At 34.2% G+C, this 10,893-nt stretch overlaps 1 long non-coding RNA gene across 2 annotated transcripts; it reads right to left on the minus strand.

Annotated features, from left to right (window-relative positions):
- Positions 1-2,384: 2,384 nt before the first annotated feature.
- LOC104108689 (uncharacterized) lies at positions 2,385-10,597 on the minus strand. Of its 2 annotated transcripts, none has more exons than XR_689086.4 (7): positions 10,250-10,597; positions 3,811-3,875; positions 3,604-3,711; positions 3,262-3,437; positions 3,067-3,183; positions 2,879-2,989; positions 2,385-2,741 (listed from the first exon to the last, which is right to left on the minus strand). It is a non-coding gene; the product is annotated as an uncharacterized lncRNA (long non-coding RNA). The 2 variants fall into 2 exon arrangements; XR_689085.4 differs by having other exon boundaries at positions 2,385-2,754.
- Between the last annotated feature and the right edge of the window lie 296 nt (positions 10,598-10,893).

Below are 10,893 nucleotides of genomic sequence, written 5' to 3' on the forward strand. Positions count from 1 at the left end.
TGGCACGTATTAGTAAACTTTGATTTTTGGGTTGTAATTCAATAGTTATAACTGCTTTTAGATGTTTTCGTTTGTTTGCCTTAAAAATCCTTTATTTACCAAATGTTTTAAAATAAGTAAAGCTAAATGGGAAATCACTAAGTTGTTCACTGTTGGCTTGTCCAGCAACGGTGCTGGACGCCATCACGGTTTGACATGGAGTTGGGTCGTGACAAGACACGTGGTCGTGACGTCCTGGAAGCGGACGTGTAAAGCATATCACTTTTCGCATATCACTTATCCCGGTCACCCCTTCCATTCAGAGAAGGTAAGTTCAAAGCATATCCTGTCGCATGTCCACTCAACTCTGTTACCCGAATCTCCTTTTGTTTGAAGTTTATTAGACATGAATGAACCCGAATAGGCGTACCCGCCAAACCTTGGTACCTGGGGAGTGTTTTCTCTTTTAATGAGTCTTATGTGGCGCGAATTTGTATTAGGCAAATACTAAATTGCAAATAAAAATAAAAATAAAAATAAAAGATGATCACTATTAGGATTTTCTAAACCATATCTTTCCGATGAAGTCCTGAGTGCAGTACTCTTCCATAGACTTTTTTCGCCATTCAAGCTCCATTTTCCATCAAAATATATCCATCTTTTTCAGTTCAAAAGAGCTACGACAAAACAATGTACATAGTATTATTGATGTGTAGTACGGTTCTCTTCTCTCCCTCATATCTTGCCCTGTACCATCCTAAAGGTGGTTAGATTTTAAAAAACATAATTAGAAAAAAGAGAAAACTACGAACAAAAGATACAATAATTAACGTGGACATCAAATGCAAAATATCAGGCACTAGCACACTACCACTTCTCTTTGTCTTCTTGATGCATTATTTTAGAAGTGTCATGAATATGATGCCACAAACATTTTACTGCGTCTTTTTCATGCGTTGATTAGAGAACTACCATATTCCTAATTTGAAAGAAAAAAGGGAATGTATGTCATAGGATCCTTCAGTCTCTTTAATATGTAAAAGGAATTTTTTAAAGAAGATTATAAGTCATATGCACTGATTCATAGTATTATTGAATTTCAATATGTAAGAGCATGTTAGTTGCCATTTTTATCATATTACCGATTAATAGTTATGAATGTTTACATATAGTTACCTAATAAATAGAACTTAAACTCATAAGAAAAACTTTTCCTTATAGTGATAGCCTTTTTGGGGAATTGTCCCGGGAGGACACTGATAGCCCTTTTTGGCCAAGCTTTTTTTTACAAAAAAATATTTTTTTTTCTTTCTAAAGTTAAGGTGTTTGGCCAATTTTTTAGAAGGAAAAAAAGTGATTTTGAGAAGAAGTAAAAATACTTATGAGAAAATACGCTTAGAAGCACTTTTTAAAAGTTAGGCCAAACAATAATTAATGTTCAAATGTGCTTTTTAAATTAATTAGCCAAACACAAACTGTTTCTCACCAAAATTACTTTTCTGAAAAGTATTTTAGAGAAAAATACTTTTCGAAATAATATGATTTTAGAAGCTTGGCCAAACAAGCTATGAGTTAGTAATTGATGTTCAAAAATACTTTTCAAATTAATTAATCAAACACAAAATGTTTCTCGCCAAAAGTACTTTTTAAAAAGTATTTTTGAGAAAAATATTTTTCAAGATAATGTACTGTGAATCTGTGAATCTGCCACACTAAAGAGGTGAAAAGTTTTGTGGACGGGGAAAAAGGTTGACATTTGTAAAAAAAAATATGATTTTTATTGTTATACTATGAGATTTCAAGAAGTTGTACTACTGGAAAATGTCAATATTCTGACCACCATTTTCGTCGGAAATCGGTCGAAAATCAATTATTTCCGACGAAAATGAAGTGGTCGTAATATAGATGGTCGCAAAATTTATCGACCAAAATGGTCGGAAATTGCGACCAAAATAGTCGCAAAGAAAAAAAAATTGGGTGACCGGATAAATTCAACTTTTGCGACCGAATCTGTCGCACATTTAAAAATAAATATTAATATTTTTTGACAGTTTTCGACCGATTTGGTCGGTACATTTGATAATTAATTTAAATTAAATTCATTATTTTCGACCAAATCGGCTGGAAACATTAAAATTAAATTAATAAATATTTAAATTTTCCGACCACATCAGTCGTAAATTTGAAAATTTCCAGTTAAGTTTTCCGACCAAAGTAGTCGGAAGTTAGTGGTAACATCTTAAAATTTTTAGCAGAATACTGCTGCATTTTAAGCTACACCACCTGCAATTCAAAACCAATCATTCAACCTAATATGTATCACAATTGCTGAAGCACTTGAACACAAAACATCAAATATCAAATTACGAAACTATACAACACTTTCAAACAAGTGTCAACACATATATTAAAAACACATTAAAGTGTAAAAACTTCAACCAAATGATATTCAAGTCTAAAACACATAATCCAAGTGTAAAACGAACCAAGTTGAAACCAATAAAGTCTAAATATCATATTACATTCAAAATTACTCCTGATCCTCATCGGTTTCAGTCTCCTTATTGTTAGATTCTTCCATTGTACGTTGTTTTCTATGGTTTGCCATGAATGTCTTCATCATACTTATTATTTCTTGAGCATTATTCCATTGTTGAGACAATTCATTGATTTGGATCCGCATTGTCTCAATTTCTTCGGGTGAAGCAGAAGCACCACTAAATAATGCGGCTGGACGACTGGACGACGGCTGCACTCCAAGTCTGTAAACTCAACCTTTATTTATTTTCATGAGAAATAAAAAAAATATATTTAAATGAGAAAGAAAAGAAACATACAACTTGTGAAAATTAATATTAAAACGAAGCCATATCTTAAAAATAATTAAAATATTTTATACCTTTATTTACTCCATCGGCTGCCTGTGTCCATATGAAAGTCATATCTTCGGGCGTCGGCTGAGAATCGGGCTGAGTTTGTGTCACTCCTCCATTCTTCTGTGATACACTTCCTGAAATGTTGTTAACAAACATTATATAAACGAATTAATCTTAACCAAGAATAAAGCTAGTATTGTTAGAATCTTACATATGTCTCCGATGCACGCGGTTCGACCCATGCTTCTCTTGTACCATCCTTCTTTTTCTTCTTATGTGTCTCCTCAAAGACAGTAGCATGAGATACATTTTTCCCATGTACATTTTCCTTTCAAAATCAAAAATATGAGTTTATTACTTGTATCTCATATAAGTAAAGCTAAGTAAAATTCTATAAATAAATTACCAATCTCAATCGATGGGCCGCAAAACTAATTGAACTTCCGGTGTGCAACGAGCCACCCTCACTGGAGGCTCTATTTGCCTTCGCCTTTTCATTCGTTTGCTTCCATTCTTCGGTATTCCACTTCGCCAATAGTTGAGACCAGACATCTTCACGCAACCACAAAGGTTTTATCCCACCTTTTTGAGAAACAAAATGAGTATCTTTAATCCTTTTCTAAGCTCTTTTCTCGAAATGTTCATTCACTTGATTTTTATGTTGAGGCAGCCATACACACTTAGTTTGCAATTAAAATAAATGTTAGACGAACACAATAAATATTATATCAATTATATTTATTCCTACCTTAAATTGAAGCCACATATTCACTCTGATTTGGTATGGAATCTCTCTCCAGGAATTTTACAGCTCATGTAAACCCGGTTTCATAGCTTCCACAACCATATGTGGGGCCTGAAAGGATGGCGAAAACTTTTATTATATATAAAATAAACATTCATTAAATATATGTAGATCTTTATTCTAATAATTAAAAATTAAAGAATTACTTACCCGTCCTCATGAGGTATGATAATCAATCGATGCATATGATCGTACTCTATAGTCCCACCAGCATACTGTATCCATGAAGGAGCAGCTGAATCAGTACTAGTAGATGGGGATGCAGTCGCCTGAGATCCTCTAATATTAAGTCTAGAAATACTAGGAGTAGATGATGATGGAGATGATAATGGAATGAGTGATGATGGAGGCACAAAAGATGAACCATCATGCCGACTAGCAGGAAAACGAAAACTCAAAGGTGGCAAATTAGGCGTAAGCATAAAATTAATAGTAGTGGATGTTGAACCACCCAGGGTCGGCATGGGATAATATTGTACTGTGCTAGACGGGGGGGGGGGGGGAGGGAGGGAGGGAGGGAGACTCTGAAAAATTCAGGTAGTAATGCAGTCATCGACTGAGAAGGACGAGAAAAACTAGGACGAGGACTCATCCTAGGCATGTGTGGAGGAATGTGATCACTCGTGGATGGCAAAGTATTTTTTTTCTTTTTAGATTTTTTTCCAGTTCTTTACTCTTAGAAGTCATTTGTGCAAATTAAGTAAAACAAAATATGTGCAAATTAAGTAAAACAAAATATAATAATAAAAAAATTAACAGGTAATAATATAAAACAATTATTCTATATATTATAACAATTAAAAAAAGATCATATATAAAGTCCAACAAGATATAAAAATAAAACAATAATATAATGAATAACATAAGAAATCAAACAAGTCATAAAACACAAAAATAACTCAATCCTCATCCTCGCTTGCTTCATATTCAACACTTGAATCTCCATCCTCGTTTGTCATGGATGTTCCTTCCTCATAATCACTTTGATTTGATCTAAGGACTGAAGGCTCGAATTCCTCATGGCCTTCATTATTCTGCAATTCACCTGCTAGTTCATCATCTACCATTGCTTCAACACTTAAAATTTCATTACGGTACGCTACACCTTATGCATCCTCGACCTCAACTCTACCCACGAGCTTTGTTTTTATCACTACCCGCCATGCAGCCTTCTTTTTGCACAAAGGATAATGTGCGTAATATACTTGTTTCATATTTTGTACTATGATAAATGGGTCATAGTGTCTATACCTCCCCGTGCGCTTTATTTCAACTATTTTATACTGCGGATGCACCTTTGTATCTCTTGTAGGTGTTGGATCATACCATTTACACTGAAAGAGTACCAACTTTTTCTTTGGCCAACCAACACTATACTCGAGTTCTAATATCTGTTGAAGCACACCATACTAATCAACATCACCATTAGCTTTCACACACACCACTATTATTAGTTTTTTTTGCCCTTGGGCCATTCTTCTATATGAAACTTGTACCCATTTGACGGAGTACTTAGACATTATTCTGATCTTAGGGATAGGTCCCCAAGTAATATCACGCAAAAATGGATCATTTACGTCATTATCTGGATTATGAACCTAGATCGAACCTAATATATTACAATTAATTAGAAATTGAAAAGTACGTACATCTGATAATAATTTGAATTGGAAGAAACTTCGCTAATACTTACAAAGTGTTTAAACCATTCCAAAAACTTAGTATAAACATGCCCATGCCCATATGTACCCACAAACCAACTGTCCGGCAGATTTGAAGCTTTTCATTAGTTAAAATGATTGATAATTGAGATTGAATATAAGTCGGCAATATAAATATACACTAACGTATAATAAGGTTAGACTTTGGGATAATTTAGTAAAACATGGGTTGTAGTTGACTTTAGCTCCATCTCAATCAAAAATCGTGTTGGACTATATTTTGGACCACCTTTTCCAGGTTGATTGAACATGGAAAAGGATGGTGCCAATGGATCGGTATTGCCACCATCATCATGCCGATCAGGTCTATTTCTTAAATATGGCACATCATGTTCAAAATAATATGAACAGAAATAAGATATTTCTCTAGCCAGATATGCCTCACATATCGATCCCTCAATCCTTGATCTATTTTTCACGGTCCACTTACATTTGCCAATCATCCTGCATAGCACGATTCTGAGATGAAATAATGTTAAACTAAAATACGTAAGGATAATTGATTAAATATAATTATCTCTCGAAGAGATACATCCATCTACATTGAACTGGCCCTCCTAACCGTGCCTCTTGCACAAGGTGAATTGGAAGATGTTCCATGACATCGAAAAAAATAAGCGGGAAAATTTTCGCCAACTTGTTTAAAGTTAAGCGAATGTTACTGTCCGTGTAAGCTAGGTTCTCCACCCTCAATGTGCTAGAGAACAAGTCGTTGAAAAATAAGCATATCTCTGTGATGGGCTTCCATATTCTATCAAGCAAAGCATTGAATACAATAGGCATCAAAGATTCCATGAAATGTGACAATCGTGGCTTTTCTTAGACGTCAACTTCCCATCTTTCATGTCAACACACCTAGATAAGTTTGATGCATACCCATCACGCATCCTCAAATTATTATCTCAATTACAAATCTCTCTTCTTTCATCCAAAGTGTATGTGTAACTAGCCTTAGGCTTCTGAATCTTATTGTTCAAGTATGTCAAGTACAACTCATCCCGCTTACAATATTCTTTCAATCCATCTCAGCCTTCAAGTTATCTTTTGTCTTGTTGATTACATCCATAATAGTATTAAACAAGTTATCAAAAACGCTTTTCTTGATATGCATGACATCAAGATTATGCCGAAGAAGATTGTGCTTCTAATAAGGTAACTCCCAAAAAATGCTCTGTTTTGTCTAGTTATGTATTACACCATACCCCGGTATCTTATTAGGCAATAGATACTCTGCTACCTTAGGTAGATTCATAACTCTGTTCCAAATCTCTTCAGGTGACAAGACATGCGGTGGCTCCTCATAATCAGTTTTTTTCTTCATAAATATACTAGTATTTCTCCTAAACTCATGATCCATTGGCAAGAAGTGGCGATGACAGTCAAACCATGTGTTCTTGCCTCCATGTTTCAAAGTGAATATTTTTGTGTCTTCCATACAAGCCCGGCAAGCTAACTTTCCGGTAGTTGACCATTCGGACATCATTCCATAAGCAGAAAAATCGTTTATAGTCCACATCAAAGCAACACGAAGTCTGAAATTTTGCTTAGTTTTATAAATCATATATTTCCACGCTTTCATGCCACAATAACTTCAACTCATCAATTAGGAAATGCATGTATACATCAATCAATTTTTTGGATTGCGTGGACCTGAAACAATACAAGTTACAAACAAATATTGACTTGTCATTCATAATTCAGGCGGCGGATTATACGGCATAACAAACACTGGCCAACATGAATATGGTGCAGTAGACACTACAAATGGAGTGAATCCATCTGCACATAATCCCAGCCTAATATTTCTCGGCTCATCGGCAAAGTCCGGGAACACCCTATCAAAATGCTTCCATGCTTCTCCATCTGACGAATGACATAGCACACCATCTGGCCTTCTATGTTCATAATGTCATCTCATATGAAGAGCGGAACTAATTGATGCATACCTCTTTAACCTTTGTATAAGGGGTAAGTAGTGCGTCGCCTTCACTGGAGCCTTCTTCTGTTTAGCATTTGTGACTTCTTTGTAACATGGCTGGTTACAAAATTTATAATTTTCTAAAGATGCATCATCCTTATAGAATAACATGAAACTTTTCTCACAATAATCAATCCCTCCGATGAAAGACCCAACTTGAAAATCAATTTATTTGTCGTGTAAAAATATTTGAGCAAGTCAATCTTGGTCAGATTAAGTTAATTTATAAGGCCAATGATAGAATCCATGCCCGCTTGAGAAATAGAATTATTTGATTTAATACATAGTAATCTAACAGCAACAGACAACTTGAAATGTGTTGCGCCTTCATAAAGCGGACAACTAGCTTCATCTAACTACGTGAAGAAGCTCTTAGCCACATCATTTGGTTCAAATTGAGCCCACAGAACATCTCAAAAGCATCCTCATCATTTCACTAAATCTAAAATTTTCAACATTAATACTCTCCGCTATGGGACTACCTTCTTCACTACCAGATGAGTTCTGAAAATGAACATTATCTACACTAGCATGACTCTCTCCATGCACAGTCCACATATAATAATTTTCCATAAACCCCTTCTTATACAAATGAACAGTAATATTATCGGGGGGCCCAATAACTTAAGACACTTACATTTCACACAGGGGAACCTAATCGTCCCTTCAATAAGGAAATCATCAAGTGTCTTTGCCTTAGCAATAAAGCTAGCAACCCCTTCTATAAATTCATCTCGCAACCCCGTACGATGACGAACACCAAACACAACACGAAATTGATGCTCGCTAGCCAAAGATAGTATAGTTAAATTATCATCTCCATATGGATGCTATTCGGGATGATCGAAACTTGATTTGGAATGATTACAGACTACGACTAACTACTAATGTAAAGCAATTGATGATTGACTCAACAAACTAGAGATTAACAAAGTCGGTTTCTTATCAATGTGAGAAATAAGGATTATGACATGATAGGTGCAATATAGCTATTTGGGATCCAACTCTAGTTTAATCCACTCTAATATTGTAATGATTATCATGAATTCACTCGATGATTAGTTCAAACGTGTAGTCAAGACTCCTCTCTCAATTAAATCTTAACTCTATAATGTGAACTAATATTAGCACTATGAAAATATGCAAGCATGTGTTAATGGATTAGTCTTTAGGAAAACATCTCTCGAACATTCTCCTAACTTGATTCAATCAATAATTCAACAAGCTCTTTCGATTACTTAAGAGAATTACTGAATTAAATCAAATAAAATAATGCAAAGATAATCTCCAAAATATTTCTCTTTCGATTAAATAAACCGGTGAATAAAGTTATAACAATTCAAAGCTCATAAACGAATTCAAGCTAAGAACTAGAGTTAAAATCTACAAATATCAATTAAAACACCATATCCATCAAACCCTAAGGGAAACTACTCCATAATCATGGAAGAAGTCATCACAAATATAATTAAAGAGCAAGAAAATATCAATATAACGTTACAATCCAAACTCCCGTATTGAATTGATGAAAAGATGATGAAATTCTGTATCTTGTAGCCTGCAATGCTCTCCTAAAGCTTTCAAGGTCAAAAGTCCCTTCAAAAATATTTTTTTTGTGTATTTATACCATATACGAGTGGGCCCGGGCGAAACTACCATTTTCAAGTTGAAATGGGAAAATACTCTGAGAAAATTGTACAAGCGCGCCGCGCCATGCGCCGCCTCATGTGGGGGCGTTAGTGGAAAAGTTCAGAGAGCAGATTCTGACAGGGTAGTGGCACGACAATATACTTTTTACAGAGTAATTCATTTTCTTCAAATTTTGATATCCAGACTTTACTCTCGATCTCCGAACGCGATTCCGATTTAATCTCTTGGGCTTTTACTCGGACTTCAAAGCTCCAACTTGTTAGGTTTAGCTCCCGATTATCTTTTTAACTAGGAATCACTTCTTGTAAGGTATAAAACACATAATAAGTGCAGTTCACTATCATTCAAGCTCAAACACAAATAAAATGCAGTAATTAGAGTGCAAATTACGACTAAAATATAGGATTCTAGCCTACCATCATACGATTTGAATGATTCCTATTATACATCCATCTACGACCCCCAAATTCCATCTACACAAACAAATATAATTGCTAAACTTCTCTAAACTTCACTATTATCTTCATTTCATAAGTAAGAAATTAGATTTTTAAAACAAAAGTTACGTAATTAAATATGCTCATAATTTTTCACTCTATCCCCAATCCCAACAAACTTTCTTGATGCTTTTTCAACAAACCTTAATCCAAAATATAATTAAGGTGATATTATGTACATTTTTCTTATTGCATAATAATTAATAAAATGCCATATCTTTGCAAGTCTTAGAATTGCATATTTAGAGCTTTAGTTATAATGATTTCTCAAGATGTCAACTTAGATAAAGGAAAGGGCATCATTTTTCGTCATTAATTATTAAGGAGTAGATTTCTTGATCAATACCATATACAAATTAAACAAAACTAGCACACAAGTATATATAATTCACTTGAACATAATATTATGAAGAGGAATTAAGAAAATTCAAAGTCTAAAGGTTAATTATTACTAGTCCACTCAAAATAAAGTAAGTTAAAAAGCCATATAGAATAACTAGATAGTTAAAAAATATATAAACAAAAATATATTAAGAACAAATATATCAAAATTCTACTTGAATTGCAATAAACAACTAGCTAGTTACAAACAAATAATATATAGAACAAATATATTAAGATTCATAAAACAAAAATCGAAGAAATTAAATATATTAAGATTCTACTTATATTGCAATAAAAAAATAAAAATAAAACAAATATACTATGATTCAAAGCGGCTAAAGGATGAGCGTAAAACTTACCTCGCCGGAAGATAACCACGCCCAGACACCGTAGTTGCTGGACGCCGGAGTTGCTGCCTGAAAAAGAAAAAAAATTAAGATGGGGTTCAAATACATGAAATCTGGCCGCGAGAAAGGGAGGAGGGAGAGAGATAGGGAGGAGGAAGAGAGTGGTTCTCATAGCCGGAATTTGATACTCAAAGCAGACCGCCGGTGATGGAGGAGAAAGAAAGGAAGAAAAGAGAAAGAGGAGGAGAAAAGAAGAAATGGGTCCGGGGGAGAGTTTTAAATTAAATTTCTGACCGATTTAGCTGGGAAAAAAAGTAAAATTAAAATAATAATAAAATTTCCGATCATTTTGGTCAGTAAAGGACTGACAATTTTTTTTTAAATTCCGACGGAATCGATCAAAAAATTAAAATAATAATTTTTTAATTTAAAATTTTTCGACCATTTCAGTGGAAAGTTCAAAAGTGGTCAAACTTTAAAAAGTTGCTTTCATGGACCGACCGAATCGGTCGCAAAATAAATTCACGGATTTTTACGCCAACTTATTGCGACAAGTGTTGTCGATATGTTGTCGAAATTATAAGAAAAGAAATTAAACAATTTTTTTTGGCAATTTCTGACCGAGTCTGTTGGAAATCTCCGACTAGATATTTCAG

The sequence above is a fragment of the Nicotiana tomentosiformis genome, chromosome 2 (assembly GCF_000390325.3).
Source record: "Nicotiana tomentosiformis chromosome 2, ASM39032v3, whole genome shotgun sequence".
Lineage (NCBI taxonomy): Eukaryota > Viridiplantae > Streptophyta > Magnoliopsida > Solanales > Solanaceae > Nicotiana > Nicotiana tomentosiformis.